We start from the raw sequence: 19156 nt of genomic DNA, 5'->3' as shown, positions 1-19156 counted from the left end.
CTTACTTGTTCTCGTTACCTAAAACAACTGTCCTAATAGAATGGTAGAATGGCCTTTTGCTTTAAAGACAAGTCATCTTTTAGAGTAATTGAAAATATTTTCTTTTACCTTCATTTATTTCATTTCTGATACTCTTTAGTCCTTCATGTTGATGCATGTTTCTGACCTATCTAATATTCTTTATCTTTCAGAACTTTCTGTAACATTTCTTTTAGAGTATTTCTGCTGACAATGAATTTCCTCTGTCCTGATTTGTTTGAAAATATGTTTATATCTTCTTCATTTTAAAGGATACTTTTGCCCTGTATAGAATTATGTTTTTTTTTTGTTCAGCACTTGAAAAATGTCACTTTATTGTCTTTTGACTTGCATTGTTTTTGATGAGACATATGTGTTATAATTCTAAGCCTTGTCCCTCTATGAATAATATATCTTTTTCTCTGGATGACTTCAAGATTTTTGCTTGTCTTTGATTTGCAGCTATTTAAATATGATTGGGCTCCAGAATCACTGCTGATGGTGACTGCAGCCATGAAATTAAAAGACGCTTACTACTTGGAAGGAAGGTTATGGCCAACCTAGATAGCATGTTTAAAAGCAGAGACATTACTTTGCCAACAAAGGTCCGTCTAGTCAAGACTATGGTTTTTCCAGTGGTCATGTATGTATGTGAGAGTTGGACGGTGAAGAAAGTTGAGCGCTGCAGAATTGATGCTTTTGAACTGTGGTGTTGGAGAAGACTCTTGAGAGTTTCTTGGACTGCAAGGAGATCCAATCAATCCATCCTAAAAGAGATCAATCCTGGGTGTTCATTGGAAGGTCTGATGTTGAAGCTGAAGCTCCAATACTTTGGCCACCTCATGCGAAGGGTTGACTCATTGGAAAAGACCCTAATGCTGGGTAGGATTGGGGGCGGGAGGAGAAGGGGACGACAGAGGATGAGATGGTTGGATGGCATCACCGACTCGATGTACATGGATTTGGGTAGACTCCGGGAGTTGGTGATGGACAGAGAGGCCTGGCGTGCTGCAATTCATGGGGTCGCAGAGAGTCGGACACGACTGAGCGACTGAACTGAACTGAACTGTATTTATCCTACTTGGTTCTCTGAACTTTTTGGATATGTGATTTACTCTCTGTAATTAATTTTGGAAAATTTTTGGCCATTGTTTATTCAAATATTCTACTTTGTTATTTCTTCTCCTTCTGGGATTCTAATTATGTATAATATCAGACCATTTGATATTATTCCACACCTCTTGAATATTCTGTTCTATTTTTTTGTTGATTCTTGCTTTTCTTTTTTCATTTTAGTTTGGGTAATTTCTATTGACCTACCTTCAAGTTTATTGGTTCTTTGCTTACCTATGTTTTTACTGATGAGCTCACGTAAGGCATTCTTCATCTCCATCACTCTGATTTTTAGCTCTCCCAGCTGAACTGTACTGTTATTTTAAAAATCTAATCATTTTAGCATGAGGTGGTGGGGAAGGAGGTGAGGGATATAATGTTGAGATTAAGTCACAGCTTTAAGCAGCCCTGTAAATTTGGGTCTTGGGGTATGGATTTCTTAAGTGTTCTGTCTCTCTTGCTTGAGTGTACAAGCCTATCTTGGATTCTCTCTATCAGTTCTTTTGGGTTTATATTCCAGGAATGGAATTGCTGAATCCTATGGTAATTCTATGTTTAACTTTTTGAGGAAATGTCAACCTCTTTTCCTGGAGAAGGCAATGGCACCCCACTCCAGTACTCCTGCCTGGAAAATCCCATGGATGGAGGAGCCTGGTAGGCTGCAGTCCATGGGGTCGCTAAGAGTCTGACATGACTGAGAGACTTCACTTTCACTTTTCACTTTCATGCATTGGAGAAGGAAATGGCAACCCACTCCAGTGTTCTTGCCTGGATAATCCCAGGGATGGGGGAGCCTGGTGGGCTGCTGTCTATGGGGTCACACAGAGTCGGACATGACTGAAGCTACTTAGCAGCAGCAGCAGCGACAACCTCTTTTCCACAGAGGCTATACCATTTTACATTCCCACCAGTAATGCATGAGAATTCTAATTTCCTTACATTCTTGTCAACATTTGTTGTTGTTTGTTTGTTTTTGGTGATAGCCCTTCTAATTGCTATAATGTGGTATGTCATTGTGATTTTTAAAAATATTTATTTTTAACTGATTGATGATTGCTTTACAATATTGGTTTGATTTCTGTCACACATCAACATGAATTAACCATAGGTGTACATATGTCCCTTCCCTCCCATCCATTCCCACCCCTGTAAGTTATGACAGAGCTCCAGTTTGAGTTCCCTGAGTTGTACAGCATATTCCCATTGGCTATCTATTTATATAAGTTAGTGTATATGCTTCCATGCTACTCTCTCCGTTCATTTCACCTTCTCCCTCTTCTCCCTCACCTTTGTCCTTACTTCTGTTCTCTATATCTGGGTCTCCATTGCTGCTCTATGAACAGGTTTATCAATATCTTTCTTCCAGATTCCATATTATGTGTTAATATACAAAATTTGTTTTTCTCTTTCTGACTAACTTCACTTTGTATAATAGGTTCATCCAACTCATTAGAACTGACTCAAATGTGTTCCTTTTTATGTTTTAGTAGTATTCCATTGTATATATGTACCACAGTTTCTTTATCCATGCATCTGTTGATGGATGTCTAGGTTGCTTCCATGTCTTAGTTATTGTCAATCGTGCTGCAATGAACATTGGGGTACATGTGTCTTTTTCAGTTTTGGTTTCTTCAGGGTATATGCCTAGAAGTGGAATTGCTGGGTCATATGGTGGTTTTATTTCTAGTTTTTTAAGGAATCTCCATACTGTCTTCCATAGTGGCTGTATCAATTTAGATCCCCACCAGCAGTGCAGGAAAGTTCCCTTTTCTCCACACCCTCTCCAGCACTTGTTATTTGTGAATATTTTTTTATTATGGTCATTCTGTCCAGTGTGAGATGATAGCTCATTGTAGTTTTGATTTGCATTTCTCTAATAATGAATGATGTTGAGCATCTCTTCATGTGTTTATTAGCCATCTGACAGAAGATAAGATGGTTGGATGGCATCACCAACTCTATGGACATGAGTTTGAGCAAGCTCTGGGAGTTGGTGATGGACAGGGAAGCCTGGTGTGCTGCAGTCCATGGGGTCGCAAAGAGTCAGACACGACTGAGCAACTGAACTGAACTGAACAAAGACATTTCTTTGGAGAAATGTCTGTTGTTTGCTACAGAGATATGTCATTTTACATTCCCACCAGTAATGCATAAGAGTTCTAATTTCTTCACATTCTCATCAACATTTTTTATTATTGTTTGCTTGTTTTTGGTGATAGTCCTTCTAATTGTTATAATGTGGTGTGTCATTGTGACTTTTAATTTGCATTTTCCTAATGACTAATGCTGTGGAGCATCTTTTTGTGTGTTTATTGGCTATTTGTATATCTTCTTGTAGATAAGTCTGTTCAAGTACTTCACCCATTTTTGAACTGGGTTTTGTTGTGGTTATTGTTGTGAGTTATAGGAATTTTTTTATAAATTCTGGATTTTTATCAGATTTTCAATGATTTTGTCCCATTAGGTGGGTTGTCTTCTTATTTCCTTGATATTGTCCTTTGATATATAAAAGTTTTAATTAAAAAAATTGAGAAATAATTAACATGGTATTTTATTAGTTTCAGATATACAACATAATTCAATATCTGTATACCATGCAAAATGATCACCACAATAAGCTAGTTAACATCCATAACCACACATAGTTATAAATTTTTTCCTTATGAGAACTTTTAAGATTTACTCTATTATCAACTATCAAATATACAATACATTATTTTAAACTAGACACGAAGCTGTACATTACATCCCTATGACTTATTTATAACTGAAAATTTGTACTTTTTGACTCCTTTCACCCATTTCACTTACCTCCCTACCCCACATCTCTTGCAAGTGTCTGCCTGTTTTCTGGGTCTATGAGTTTAGCTTCTACTTTGTTGATTTTTTAAAAAGTTACACGTGTAAGTGGGATTATATGGTATTTGTCATTCTCTGACTTATTTCACTTAGCCAAATGCTCTCAAGATCCATCCATGGTGTTGCAAATGGCAGGATTTCATTCCCTTTTATGACTGAATAATATTTCATTATATATATATATATATATATATATCACATCTTCTTTATTTATTTATCCATTAAATGATCACTTAGGTTGCTTCTGTGTCTATCGTAAACAATGTTGTAAGGAACATGGTAGTGCATGTATCTTCTTGAGTTAGTGTTTGAGTTTTCCTTTCAATAAATACCTAAAAGTATAATTGCTGGATCATATAGTTGCTCTATTTTTAATTTTTTGAGAAACCTCTGTATTGTTTTTCATGGTGGCTGCACCAATTAACATTCCCAGCAACAGTGCACAAAGGTTCCTTTTTCCTCTACATCCTCATCAACACTTGTTATCTCTTGTCCTTTCAATAATAGTCATTATGATAAGAGTGAGGTAATATCTCATTGTGGTTTTGATTTACATTTTCCTAATGATTACTGATTTGATCACCTTTTCATGTATCTGTTGGTCATTTGTATGTCTTCTTAGAAAAATATCTATTCAGATATTGTGCTTATTTTTCAATATCTGTTTTTGCTGTTGAGTGTATGAGTTATTTATATATTTTGAATATTAATCCATTATCAGATACACAATTCATGAATTATTTTCTCCCATTCTGTAGGTTTCCTCTTCATTTTGTTGATGGTTTCCTCTGCTATGCTGAAGCTGATTAGTTTAATGTAGTCACAATTATTTATTTTTGCTTTTGTTGCCTTTGCTTTTTGTGTCAAGTATAAAAACTCACTAAGACTAATGTCAATGAGCATAACATCTGTTTTCTTCTAGGAGTTTTAAAGCTTCAGGTCTTACATTTAAGATTTTAATTCATTTTGTATTAATTTTTTTATATAGTATAAGACGATTGTCCAGCTTCATTTCTTTGCATGTGGCTGTTCTGATTTCCCAACACCTTTTATTGAAGTGACTGTCATTTCCCCATAGTATATTTCTGGCTCCTTTGTTGTAAATTAACTTACTATATTTAATATATTGGTTGATTTTACATATTTGTGGATTTACTTCTGGGATCTCTATTCTGTTCCACTGATCTACATATCTGTTTTATGCCAGTGACATACTGTTTTGGTTATTATAACTTTGTAGTATAGTTTGAAACCAGGGACCATGATGTTCCCAGATTTGCTCTTTCTCAAGATTGCTTTGGTTGTTCAAGTGTGTGTGCATGTGATTCTTTGTGTCTTTAGGGTTTTCTGCATATCATATCATGTAATCTGCATAATAAAACTGTCATAATGACAGTTTTGCTGCTTTATTTCTGATTTGGATAACTGATTTCTTTTTCTTGTCTAACTGTCCTGGCTAGGAAATTCAATACTCTGTTGAATAAAAGTGGCACGAGTGGGCATTTTTGTATTGTTCTTGGTCTTAGAGGAAAAGCTTTTAGCTTTTTACACCTGAGAGTGATATTAACCCTGGGTTTGTCATATATGGCCTTTATTATGTTGAGGTATATTTCCTCTATACCACTTAGTTGGGAGTTTTTGATCATAAACAGGGTTGAATTTTGTCAAACATTTTTCTGCATCTATTGAGCTGATCATATGATTTTTATCCTTCATTTTATTAATGTGGTATATCATACTGATTGATTTACAGGTATTGAACTATCCTTACATCCCTGAAATAAAGTCACAGTTTATCTTGGTGTATGATTCTTTTAATGTATTGTTTGCTAATTGAATTCTGTTTGTTAATATTTTGTTGAGGATTTTTCATCTATGTTCATTAGGAGTATTGGTCTGTTATTTTCTTTTCTGGTGGCATCCTTTTCTGCGTTTGGTAACAGGATAATGCTGTCCTCCTAAAATCAGTTTGTTTCTTCCTCTTCCATTTTTTGGAAGATTTTGAAGAGAATTTGGTATTAGCTTGCTTTTAAATGTTTGATAGAATTCACCAGTGAAACCATCTGGTCCTGGCCTTTTGTTGCTCAGAAATTTTTGATTACCAATTCAGCCTCCTTACTGGTTAATTGGTGCATTCAGACTTTCTATTTTTTCGTGCTTCAGTCTTAGTAGGTTGTACATTTCTAGGAATTTATCCATTTCTCCTAGGATGTCCAATTTGTTGATGTATAATTGTTCATAGTAGTGTCTTATGAGCCTTTGTATTTATGGAGTACAGTTATAATTTACCCACTTTCGTTTCTGATTACTTCAACAAACAAGCAAAGAGAATCTCTCTCCTCACAGAAGGCCCAGTTCCTTTTTAAAGGGCTTTTTCCAGATGAAGTCAGGCCCATCCAAGATAGTATCTCTTTTGGTTATTCAAAATAAATTTTTATGAGACCTTAATTACATCTGAACAATTCATTCACCTTTGCGATATTCTATTGGTTAACTCTGGGAGATAGTGGAGGACAGAGTTGCCTGGCACGCTGCAGTCCATAGGTTCACAAAAAGTTGGACATGACTTAGTGACTGAACAATAACAACATCGGCTGGAAGGAAGTCATGAGTTTTGTCCACACTCAAGGGGAAATGATTACACAGGGTGTGAATGCAAAGGTGTAGAGATCATCTTAGATTTCTTTTCATTATACTTCCTATTCCAAGAAGTTATTTCTTAAGTTTTCCCAGGTTTTCCTACATAACACCTCAGTAAACTACTCTGAAAATTGGAGGACAATAAGAATTATCAGGTTATGGTTCATTCATATTCTATCTTATTGGTAGTATAGGATATATAGATAGAAACTGCTCAAAGTGATCTATGTTTGTGACATTACTACTCTGACAAATATTACTACTATTACTACTACTATTGCTACTATGATTACTATTAGCTAACACTCATCAGGTATTAATGCTAGTATATACTCAGAATTCCTCAAAGTGTTTTATCATAAGTTAATCTTTGTAAAAACATTACCAGATAAGGGCAATTTTTACCATGCCTATTTCATATTTCTGAAAACATTTGGATAGAGAAGTTTAGAACATGTAGTAAGAAGCTGAGCATGCATGTGTGCTTAGTTGCTCAGTTCAGTTCAGTCGCGCAGTTGTGTCGGACTCTTTGCGACCCCATGGACTGCAGCACGTTAGGCTTCCCTGTCCATCACCAACTCCTGGAGCTTGCTCAAACTCATGTCCATCGAGTTGGTGATGCTCAGTTGTGTCCAACTCTTCGCGAATCCATGGACTGCAGCATGCCTGGCTCCTCTGTCCATGGGGATTATCCAGGCAAGAAAACTGGAGTGGGCTGCCATACCCTCCTCCAGGGGATCTACTCAACCCAGAGATCAAACCAGGGTCTCCTGCATTGCAGGCAGAGACAAGATTTTAATTCAGCTAGTATATCTTCAGAGCCCATTTTTATAAGCACTAAATTAGACTGTTTCTAACAGTACTTACAAACTCCAGCTTTCCTCTTTAACTGTTCTTTTCTTAAGTTTATATTGTTTTTCAAAAGTTTTATTTTCCTCATTCAATTGCTGCTCAATTGCTTCATTTTAAAATGTTTACTATTTTAGGTTTTTTTGCTTTTTGTTTTTTGGAATTTTTTTCTGTGATATTGCTTTACTCCACTTTTTTTTCTAGACTATTCCGTCTGTATATATAAATAAGCCCATCATGAAGGGTAAAATATATAAATCCTTCAGTACTTACTGGTAAGTAGCTGCCCTACCCCAAATATCCCTCCTACCAGCCAGTCTCTCAATGCTCAGCTGAAGAACCCCTGGACCTTTCCTTAAACCTACAACTAGAGGATTAACACCTGGTAAATTAGCGGTCTTCAAACCTTCTTGGGGCTTCCCTGGTGGCTCAGAGGGTAAAGCATCTGCCTGCAATGCAGGAGACCCAGGTTTGATCCCTGGGATGGGAAGATCCCCTGGAGAAGGAGATGGCAACCAACTCCAGTACTCTTGCCTGGAAAAGCCCATGGGCGGAGAAGCCTAGTAGGCTACAGTCCATGGGGTTGCAAAGAGTTGGACACGACTGAGCGATTTCACTTTCACTTTTACTTTTTCAAACCTTCTTCTGTTCTAATGGGTCAGCGCCTGGTACCACAAGGATTGATAAATATTCTAAGTATCATCCTACTGTAAATTTAAGCCACATCTTTTTCTCTTTTCAGTGCCTTTGCATTTCTGTTTTACCTAACTTGAATCTTCTTTCTTTTGTACCTATGCTGACAGCCACTTTAAGTTCTACATTATGAGTCAGATCAAGCATCACCTCTTCTGTGAAATTTTCCTACATTCCACAAGGAAGATTTATGTTCTCTTGTTTTATATTTCCTTTATTTTTAGTATATAACCTCATGATTGTAATGATCTCATAATGTGAATCTGTATATATGACTCCTTCCTGATTAGAGGCAGTGTCATTTCCTCTGGGCATCTCTAGTACTTAGGAAAGTGTGTGAATAAATAATAAACACTGTACTTGTTGAATGAAACAATGAATGATTGGTTAGATTAACCAGCAGGTAGAATGGCTAAAGAGCCTATAAACATGTGGTTGAGGATATATGGGGGAAGATTCAAATATAATAAAACTGTCTAATTGGAGTTTTAGGGAGGCAAGTCTAGAATATGAGCAAGAAAGAATATTGACCAATTGGTGAGTTTAGGTTCAATTATTTTCCCTTTGTCATTAGCCAAGACAATTAAGAATGAACTACTATGAAAATGATTCCTTTTTATTTGCTTATAGAAGACAAAGAGAAAGCTAATGAACTCTACTATACCAATCTCATTTCTTATTGTAGAATTTTAAATATTGATAGATTTATAGTTTGCTGAGCATCTATAATTGAGCACTATGTTAAGTAAATTATAACACATAATTTGTTATAATTGAGCCTCTATTTGTAATTCATTGAGCACCAATGTACTATATTCTGTGCTAAGGACAGAATCAAATTATAGGAATAAATATTAACCACCTCACATTAATTTCTAATTATTTACAAAAACTTCCTGTTAACTTTTTTGTCTCCTCCACTATAGTAGAGATTTCTTAAAGACAGGCAAATTAATATAGGTCTGGAACACACTCATTGCTAAATAAATACTGAATGAATAGATTAAGCGTTAGAGTTTACTAACGATATTAAAAAAAAACCCAACCAAACCTCACTATCCGTTTGTCAGTCTGCTTTTGCTTTGCAGAACACATTTACATTTATCCGATCATTTAGCCTCCTCAACTGATTTGAATTACAGTTATTATCATCATTTTGGAGATGAGAAAACTGGGTAACACACTTATTTCAAATAACAAGCAAGTAAGCAGAAGTAACTGGACGTAAGCCCAGATTCTTCAAAAAAGAGGAGCATCTTTTTTTTTTTTTAAATTGCACTCTGTGGCCTTCATGAGGGTTTGGCTCGCAATAAAAAACTGAGTAACAGGGATACAACAGGTGGAAAGGTGTAACTGGAAGCGCTTGTTCTGGCAGAGAACAACTTAAAGAAAAGATGTGTTTGCGCCATTCCCTCGTGACTTACACAGTTTAAAGTATATTTTCCGAGTTTTTAATATAAACGATAAAGTAACATGCTACAGTCTTTTTCGAAAACCTTGCCCTAGCTCTTTTAACTTTCACCCACCTATTTCCTTTCTTCTTTCCTGAGGCTCATAGAGGGCGCTCACAAAGTGCTACTCACTGGTTGAGCGATGCGCCACTCAAAAAACACACCTCACTGCAACTAAAGGGCGCAGCGCCACCACCTCAGACTAGCTTCTCTTTCCACGGCAGGAGGCGGGGCCAATATTTCTCATTCAAATGAAAAACCAGGAGATTTGCATGGGGAACGGCCAATCCGGGAGCCTATTGGCTGAAAGCACGGAGGGCGTGGCCAATATTACGACCACCGAGCCCCGCCTACAATAATTTGCATAACGGCCCCGGCGCGTGCAGGGGAGAAGCGGGTTTGTTTTTGAATCTGCGGAGGCGGCGGCGGAGGCAGCGGCGGAGCGGCGAGTGGGGAGCGCGAGACTGAGGCGGCAGCGGTGGGGACGGCTGCGCGGGACGGCTCTGTAGGACGGAACTTGGTTCCTCCTGCCTCATCTCCCGCCTCGAAAGGTATTTGTGAGTCCCAGGGGCTGTTATAACCACATTTTGTTAAATTACTATTGTATTTCTTAAGAGTCGAGACCGCATTATGGCGGCTGCGGGAGTTGTGTTTGCGCCTGCGCGGTTGCGGAGCTGCGGGCGGGCGCTGCATGGGAGCACGTGATCTTGCGGGGTCGGGCTCTAGCTGCAGTTGTGCAGCTGGCGGGGCGGTGGCTGCGCAAGCGCAATATTCATTTTCAAGATCTAATGTTCTTGGACGCCATTCGGGTTCTAGATTTAATTTTTCTCATTCTTGAGGGGTTTCATTCTGTTACGCGGAAATTCCTGTATTTTTCAAGGAAAACGTTTCTCTTATGCTGTATTCCTGTAGTGACCTGAGAGTTTTTTTTTTTTTTTGGGTGTGTGTGTGTGTGTGTTTCTCCTATTCTCTGAGAAGCTGTGGTGTTAATTTTGTGTAAAAATGATTGTCCATTTGTGGTTCTCGATTTTAATTTCACTCTAAGTGTATTGCTGGATTCAAGTTTATACTTAGGGAGCTAAAGATCAGCACCTAGTGGTGTTCTCACGGGAAGTGCAATTATTTGAACTGCATATTTGCAAATACATTTTTAACCCTATCCTTACCAGTTCTATTATGGAATGTTTTCAAAATAGGAACAGTTTGAGGTTTAGAAATACTAGAGGGAGGGGGCATTGGAAGAATCTATATAATGTTGTTTAAAAAGAAATCTCAGTCTCCTTAGGTATTTATATTTTTTAAAATAATTTGATCTTCAGTCGGTGGAGTTTTAATCAGTGGTGTGACTCTGACCTTGGTTGCATTTGAGTTTTACATTTTTTCTATTTCTGATTGCTTGTCTATTACTGCTTCAGTTAGATTATTTTTGTTACTTTGACTTTTAAAATTGTAATGATATGTAAAATATAACTCTTAAACTCGATAAATTTTCCTGATAAAGAATTCTACAAATAACTCCCAACTACCCTGAGGCCTTTATGAGGAAATTGTGAATCATCAATAAATCAGTTGATTAAAAAACCAGCCTGCTATATATAAATGTGTGTAAGATACAGTTTGTGTTTGATTTAAGTTGTCTGTTCCTGGTTTTAGTTTCTTAAAGTACTTAAAAGTATCCTGATTATTTTAGTTTAAAATGGCACTGTCACTATATTTAAATCTTATGTAAGCCTCTGGGAGAAGTTTTATACAATTTAATATAATTCTACCATTGTGCAAATGATTTCTTACTGGCCTGAAAACTTGTAAATTGTTGTCATAAACGTCATCTTTGGCTTGTATGTACAACAACTGTTTTCTTGGTTGGTTATGTAACTCTTAAGTTAGTCACCTGTCAAATGAAGAAGTGGCTGTTGCTTTATAATCTTGGTTGGTTTAGGGACTTTATTGCCTACAGGTACTGTTAATAAGTATTAAATAGTTGAAAGGAATACTTTTGGTTGATGGGTTTTTTAAAAATGACATCGCATAGGGGATAGATTGCAGTGATAGGAATAATTCCTTTTTTCTGAACAGAGTATTTGTTGTTGTGATATAATTTTTGAACCTCCTAAGTCTTTCACACAGAAATATATTTAGAGGGCAGTTGTGTAATTTTTTCCCTTTTATGCCTCTGGGTTGATTACCCAGCACACCCCTTCCATCTCCAGATATAATTTCAAATATTTTAGAGTGAAACGTGTTGTTTTTTCTGTGTCTGTGTATGCGTATGTAGTTAGGTTAAGAAAAGAACTTCTGTCATAGGGCATGTTTCGTTCTACACTTCCAGAAAAGCGAAATATTTTGTTTTATATATTTAAGCTTATGTTTTCATTTGCATATACAAATGATTGCCTCTAAGGTTAATGTTGAAGCTTATAAGAGTCACTTGACAACACTGAAGAACCTAATGAACTATGTAAATATGTATTGGTAGGACAGTTTTGCTATTAAGCGTTTGTTAAAAAGGCAAGTATAGTTCTATAAACTAAAAACTAAAAATGTACTGTGTGAACATCTACTATTTTTTGTTCATTAGTACTCTGTGAATAACAGGCATGATTTGGAATTTAAGTTACTATTAAGACTGAAAGAATACTGAATGAATTCTGTTACTGGGAGTCAATTAAAATCCTTTTAGATTTGTACATTTTATTTTTTTTTATTTTTATTTTTTTCACTTTTTAAATAAATTTATTTATTTTAGTTGGGGGCTAATTACTTTACAATATTGTAGTAGTTTTTGCCATACATTGACATGAATCAGCCATGGGTTTACATGTGTTCCCCTTCCTGGACCCCCCTCCCACTTCCTCCCCATCCCATCCCTCTGGGTCATCCCATTGCCCCAGTCCTGAGCATTTGTCTCATGCATCGAACCTGGAATGGTGTTCTCTTTCACATATGATAATATACATGTTTCAATGCTATTCTCGCAGAACGTCCCACCCTCACCTTCTCCCTCAGAGTCCATAAGACTGTTCTATGCATCTGTGTCTCTTATTTTGTCTCGCAAGATTTGTACATTTTAAACAAAAAATTGAGGAAAAAAGGTTTGAATACTTATGCCAAAGCCATTAAAGTTTGTTTTTTTTTCTTTAAATTGTGATTTGAATATTGATATTTAAAACTTTTTACTTGTACGTTTTAGCACATTTAGAAGGTGTTGAAAATTAATTAGAAATAAACACACTAAATATTTTTGTGACTTTCCTATTGATTGATCGATCAATTAGTTTATCTTTTGGATCATAATTTCATTCCTGCCCCTTAACCTGAGCATATGCATACACACATAATGTCGTATTGTGGATATTTACTTCCCCGGTGGCTCAGCAGTAAAGAATCCGCCTGCAATGCAGGAGATATAGAGGAGACATGGGTTTGATCCCTGAGTAGGGAAGATCCCATGGAGGAGGAAATGGCAACACATTCCAGTATTCTTGCCAGGGAAATTCCATGGACAGAGAAGCCTGACAGGCTACAGTCCATGGGATTGCAAAGAGTTGGACACAACTGAGCATGCACACACACACACACACACACACAACCTACAGTTATATTGTGGGTATGTATCCATTTCATTGTTCTTTAGAAGTATGTTTTTCAAAAATGATTGCATAATATTCATTTTGTGAAAATATTGCAAATTATCAAATGTTCTGGAAATACATTTTTAAACAGCCACATAATATCAGTGTCTTTAATAAGAATGTACTGAGACTTTCCTTAATGAACATTTTGTTGCCCATTTCTCTATTATAAATAAAGCTACAGTGAACATCTTGTACATGAATCACAATCTATATCTTATTTCTTTGAAATTACTGTTTCAAAGGGCTTTTAAAGTAATTTACAAAATAGATAAAAAATAAGTTTGTTTGAAAAGCATTTCCCATGCCACCATGATTTTGATGGTTGAGAAATAGTAGCTTATTAACTTTTTTTCCTGGTAACTAGTAAAATTGAACTTTTAATTATTTAATGTATATGCAACTTTCTCATTTTTCCTGACTTTGCTGTTTGAGGATATTTTGTGTATCTTTTTTTGTGGTAAATGTTAATATTTTTCTTATTTGTAACAGGTATTTGTGAATAGGAAAATTGCTTTTCATATTTTTTGCAGGTTTTTTTTTTTTTTTCAGTTAAATTTTTTAAAACACTTGCTGTGGGCTGAAACAGTGGTAAAGAATCCACTTGCCATTGCAGGAGACACAAGGGGTATGGGTTCGATTCCTGGGTTGGGAAGATCCCTTGGAGTAGCAGTGGCAACCCACTCCAGTATTTCTTGCCTGGAACATAACATGGGTGGAAGAACCTGGCTGTCTACAATCCTATCGGTTCACAGATTTGGAAATGGTTTTACCTACTTAGAATTGTTATATTTTAATGTAGTGATGTGCACTGCTTTTTCATTTATTATTTTTCCAGGACTTCGCTGCATAAAAAATATTACTTGTTGTAAGATGAACTAAATACTTGTCTGTTCTATTTTTTCCAGGTGTTTTAATTATCTTAAAAAATACCTTTGTACCTACATAGAGTTTATTTTCACATTGTGTAAAGTAATGGGTTGCTAGTTTCAATCTTTTCCAGATATCTAATTTTCTTTGAATTTTGTGTTGGTGATTCATTTCTTATTGCTCTAAGTTGCTTCTTTGACCATAGCTTACTAGGTTTGAGCTGTCAGTTCTGCTTCATTTACTAGGGATATTTAATTAGGTCCATTGACCTTTGGGGGATCTATAGATAGGTTTGAAAACTTGCGTGGGTTCCATGATATACACAGTTTTATGTGAGTGAACATAATTTGCAAGTTTTTCTGGGGAGTTACAGTTTTATCAGCTTCTCACAGTAATATGTTATGTAAAATCTAAAAGCAGGTTAACAACACTGTAACTGGGCTTTGTGTATATAGCAGTACTGCATTGTTTTATCTGCTATAGTGCTATAGACTATATAAATATATGAAGGGACAATACATAGCATTCCTTTTCATAATTTTCTAAGTGAGTTCTCCCTGTCTTTGTAATAAATTTGGCAAATTTTAAAACAGCCAACTATTTGAAGTTTTGTTTAGAGTTGCATGAAACCTAAGTTAGGATAATTTACATCTTTATACAGTTTTTCAAAATTCATGAATATGATGCATTTCCTGTAGATCCCACAAAAATGTACTGTTTTCAGGAACTCTGGGAAAAATTGTGGTACTTGTTAATTTTTATTAAGGTGTTACTTTACTGGTTTCCTTTAATGATATAATGTTAATAGGGATGATAAGGTAGAGGATGTAGGATTTCATTTTCATTTTTAATCAGCTTTAGGATATAACATTATGTTAATAGTGCAAGTATAAAGTTAGAAGTAAGAGAAATAGCTTGCTGAGGTATAATGTTCTACAATATTTGAAAACCATTTTTCTTCTTTGTTTAACATAGACCTTGTTTTTTAAATAGGAAAATTTTGAAACATTATCTGATTCATTTTTTGGTCATTATGGCGCCTGGTAAATAATATGTAATAAAGATTAAAATTTTTTCTTTTTAATCTCTTTGGTAACATTAAATATTTCTCTCATAAGGATGTTTTCCTAATTATTAGCATAAATTCATTCTCTATTAAATCTATTCTTTGTGCTGATTGCAGTGAAAAATATAATCTTGATTAATAGTGTATTTCAGCTGTAATTCTACTTAAAAAATTTTTTTTATAATAAGTACAGGAAAGAATATCAAATAATTGCCAAAATATTTATGTTGAATATAGTGAAACTTGAAAATTCGTGTCATGTGTGTAAAAGGAGAAATCAAGGAAATAGAGATAAAAATCAAATGGTAAAATGTTGGCTTCATAAAAGTGAATCTAGGACTAGTTAGAAATCATGTTAAGATACTAAATTACTTTTCTTCAGTATTTTCTTTTTAATGAGAAATTTTGTCTTTGGATATTTTTCAAGCAAATCCACTTATAGAAGTTTGCATATTTTTACTTTTTTGTGTATGACGTTTGCCCTTACTTGAGAATTTTTCCTAGTTCTCAGTATTGGGATTCTTATGTTTCCAGATAATAGATAAGTTGCAGTAAATTAAAGAGTCTGCCTACAATGTGGGAGACGCAGGAGACATGGATTTGATCCCTGGGTCAGGAAGATCCCCTGGAGAAGGCACTGGCAACCCACGCCAGTATCCTTGCCTGAAAAATCTCATGGACAGAGGAACCTGATGGTCTACAGTCCAAGAGGTCACAAAGAGTTGGGTGCAACTGAGCAACTAAGCACATAGCACAGTAGTAAATTAGGGAGAGGAGAGAAATGCTACTGGAAAAATGCCTATGGATAGGGTCAGAAAGTGATGACTGGCATCTTGATAGTGAATTGGGGTTAGGTATCAACTATGAGAACAAAAATTTACAAAGTTAGTTTTGAGGTTATTTCCCTTGGGAATTGTTACTCCTAGAGATGAACCAGTATTTATAGAGTGTTCATTATGGTAACTGAGGATCTTATTAACAATTCTGAATTATAGAGGATATCTAATGATGTTAAATTTGTTCAAGAAGGCAAAGAGGTTTAGATATGATTTGCCTTACCAAGATTTCTATTACTTTGTTTTTAAGTTTTGAGGTATATGGAAAATTCATATATTATCATACCTAGTTTTTCAAAGGAGTCACATGTAGAAAGAAGTTTGAGAGTAAAGATCTTACTTTCAAGTTCCTAACAGCTGTGAGGCATTATAGGTAAAAATTAGGTGATGTTTTAACAGTAAATTATAAAAGTATCATTGAGTAATTCTGGGGAGCATTGTCCTTCTTAGTTTCCTAGAGTTCGCAGAAATTGCCTATCCATTAGTGGAGCTTCTCTTTTAACATTCTTGCCCATTTGATCTTGTTATGTTCTTTAGAGATTCCAAGACTAGAAATTACTTCTCAGTATTCTTTCTCAGACTGTCATGCAGTCTAGGGAGTAACTCAGTGGTCTTTTCTGTCGTTTTAGTTTTTTTTCAAAACAGAAAAGTGAATTCCAAAGTTATACTATGTTTATATATGCTTCAAGCTGTATGGTGAAATCCATTCTGTATTGGAGACGGTATGAGTGCTGGGCAGCATTTTCAGTGTTTTTAAGTGCTACAAAATGAGAAAACTAGGGTATTAGTATTGATTTATAATGGAATGTTTCCAGGTTTAAATTGTTATCTTTGGGTTTTTGAATCTTTAAGAGAATGACTAGGACATCTCGTAGGTCCTCCTCCTAAAAAATGTGGCTGGCCTAAGGGTACAGTTGATAGTGTCTGCTTGACAGTCTTTATATAATAATTGGACTTATATAAACACAAATGTCTGGGAGAAGATGATCTATTAACTTTACTGTCAGAAGTACATTATTTACATCTACAATGTTTCATTGTTCAGAATATTATTAAAAAGTTTTGTATTATTTTGTATCAGATAACTATGAATAACTGGCTGTATCCCTTTTAGTTTGGGAGGGAGGGAGAGCGAGCCTGTTTGTGTGATGATGATGTGAGGTAGTAGTGTCATTATGTCAAACTATATAATCCTTTCTCCCTCTGTTGTTTGTGTAACCCTGTGCTACTTTGTGAAACATTGTTTTGGTAGGTACCCAGGAATTATGTGTATGGCACTTTTACGTTCTAATAGAGAGCTTGAATTGGATGTAAAAATGGAGGTTCTTGAAACTGAGAGAGCTGTGAAAGAATCTCTCCTTGAGTCAGTAGTTGTCAAAGATGATGTCTTCCATTTTGTAGAAGGGTAAACTTAGATGTTAGGAAAAGATTCGGCCGTTTTGAGGACCAGGGACAAAAGAAAAAGAGATTGGTGAAGCAATAATGAATGACTTTACTGCTTCAGTCTTTCTCAGTTAAGACTTTTCAGCTTAGGTGTGTACCTGTCCTGTTACCCTTATTAGATTAAATGTCTCCAGAAAAGGAATAAATGGGGAAACGTATGGAAAAGAAGCTGTTTTTGAACTTCCTTTGTTTTCTTTTAGGTAGTAAGTGTCAGGAGCTGTTGGAGTACAGTAGAGGCTAAACTTTCTGAGAAACTGTTAGTATTAAGGATAATGAATGTTTATTTCTCTTATAAAATAATATAGAGGAAAACTCTTCAGGTGCGTAAGTGGCTTTGGCTTAATAGTTGCGGTTTCCGTATGTCGAACATGGTTTCTAGGTTGAACATGGATGATTTCACCAGCCAGGGACAAGGGAGAAAGAACAATGGGAGTGCACAATCATTCTTTTGAGAGCCTCATATGATGTGGCATATATTGGTTTGATTCATATTTTATAGATCTGTATGTAATCATTGGAACATACATAGCTGGAGAGGAAGGCTGGGAAATGTAGTATCTGGCTGGACAACCATTCGTTCAGCTAAAGTTAGAAAATTTTATAAAAGAAGGAAAGAGATGGATATTAGAGAAGTTAGCATTTTCTGCTACTAAAGGAAGCTGGAGAAGTGGTCTCTAATTCATAATTTGATACTGAAAACTGACTCTCTGTTTTAAGACTTAGATCCAATTATAACTCTCTCTAGCTTCCTTTGAAGGGCTTCCCTGAATGTTCAGTGGGTAAAGAATCCACCTGTAATGCAGGAGACACAAGAGACATGGGTTTGATCCGTGGGTTGGGAAGATCCCCTGGAGGAGGGCCTGGTAACCCACTCCAGTATTCTTGCCTAGAGAATTCCATGGACTGAGGAGGCTGGTGGACGGCAGTCCAAAGCTTCGCAGAGAGTCAGATGTGCCTAACTGAGTAAACACACATGCATACACACACACACATCTTCCTTTGAAATGAAATTTTGAGAGCTTTACAGGCATGATTCCTGACTGAGGTTCTAGTTACTATGAATATCTCATTAGGTAGAATTCTTTCTCTTTCTACTTGCCTCTGAAAACGTTAAATTATGATGAGTTTTGCAAGAACTCAATGAACTCGTTGAATCTTGCCAGTTAACTTACTTTAAAAGGATGAAAGACTGTAGGTAAACTCTGAGTGACAGTTTGAACTGCTTCTTTTAGCTTCAAAGTTGAGTTTATGTTTGAATTATCCAGATACTATTTTTCTTCCTTTATAACTATATAAATAAACTATACTTTTTTCAAGATAGAAAATGTCATTTTTGAGGGCTTTGGTAAAAAAAGTTGTGGTCATAAATTCTTTGCTTTCAGGTAAAACTTAACTGATGAGTAATAAGTAAGTAAGTAACAGTAGTTGTTTACAGGTGATAAATATAACACAATAGATATTTGTGTGAGGCACAAAAAGTGGGACTCTGTTAGATGGAGGGGAGGTCAAGGAAACTTTAGAAGAATTGTATTTTAAAGGAAGAATTAGAAGGATATTCTTAGTAAAGGGTATTCAGAATCTCAGAGGTGGGAAAGTAGTATGTTTAGGAGAATATACTCATAATGTGCCTAATAAAGGATATTGTTATCCTGAGCTAGGAGTTCTCTAATTTCTCTTTTTACTTTG

At 35.7% G+C, this 19156-nt stretch overlaps 2 protein-coding genes across 5 annotated transcripts in view; one reads left to right on the top strand and one right to left on the bottom strand.

The window, feature by feature from the left end:
* The window catches only part of GRIN2B (glutamate ionotropic receptor NMDA type subunit 2B), an 815960-nt gene extending 806108 nt beyond the window's left edge, over window positions 1–9852 (bottom strand). The window contains exon 1 of the mRNA XM_081589234.1: window positions 9699–9852. The gene's annotated coding sequence lies outside the window, so the exon portion shown is untranslated. The remainder of the gene's footprint in view (window positions 1–9698) is intronic.
* Window positions 9853–10030: 178 nt separating this feature from the next.
* The window catches only part of ATF7IP (activating transcription factor 7 interacting protein), a 110401-nt gene continuing 101275 nt past the window's right edge, over window positions 10031–19156 (top strand). For all 4 annotated transcript variants that reach the window (XR_014081951.1, XR_014081950.1, XM_081589242.1 and 1 more), the window contains exon 1: window positions 10031–10174. The gene's annotated coding sequence lies outside the window, so the exon portion shown is untranslated. The remainder of the gene's footprint in view (window positions 10175–19156) is intronic.

This window comes from Giraffa tippelskirchi, chromosome 4 (genome assembly GCF_054371585.1).
Source record: "Giraffa tippelskirchi isolate mGirTip1 chromosome 4, T2T-mGirTip1v1.2.pri, whole genome shotgun sequence".
Classification (NCBI taxonomy): Eukaryota; Metazoa; Chordata; class Mammalia; order Artiodactyla; family Giraffidae; genus Giraffa; species Giraffa tippelskirchi.
Note: the sequence above shows the minus strand (reverse complement) of the source record. Positions and strands in the feature narration are given on the sequence as shown.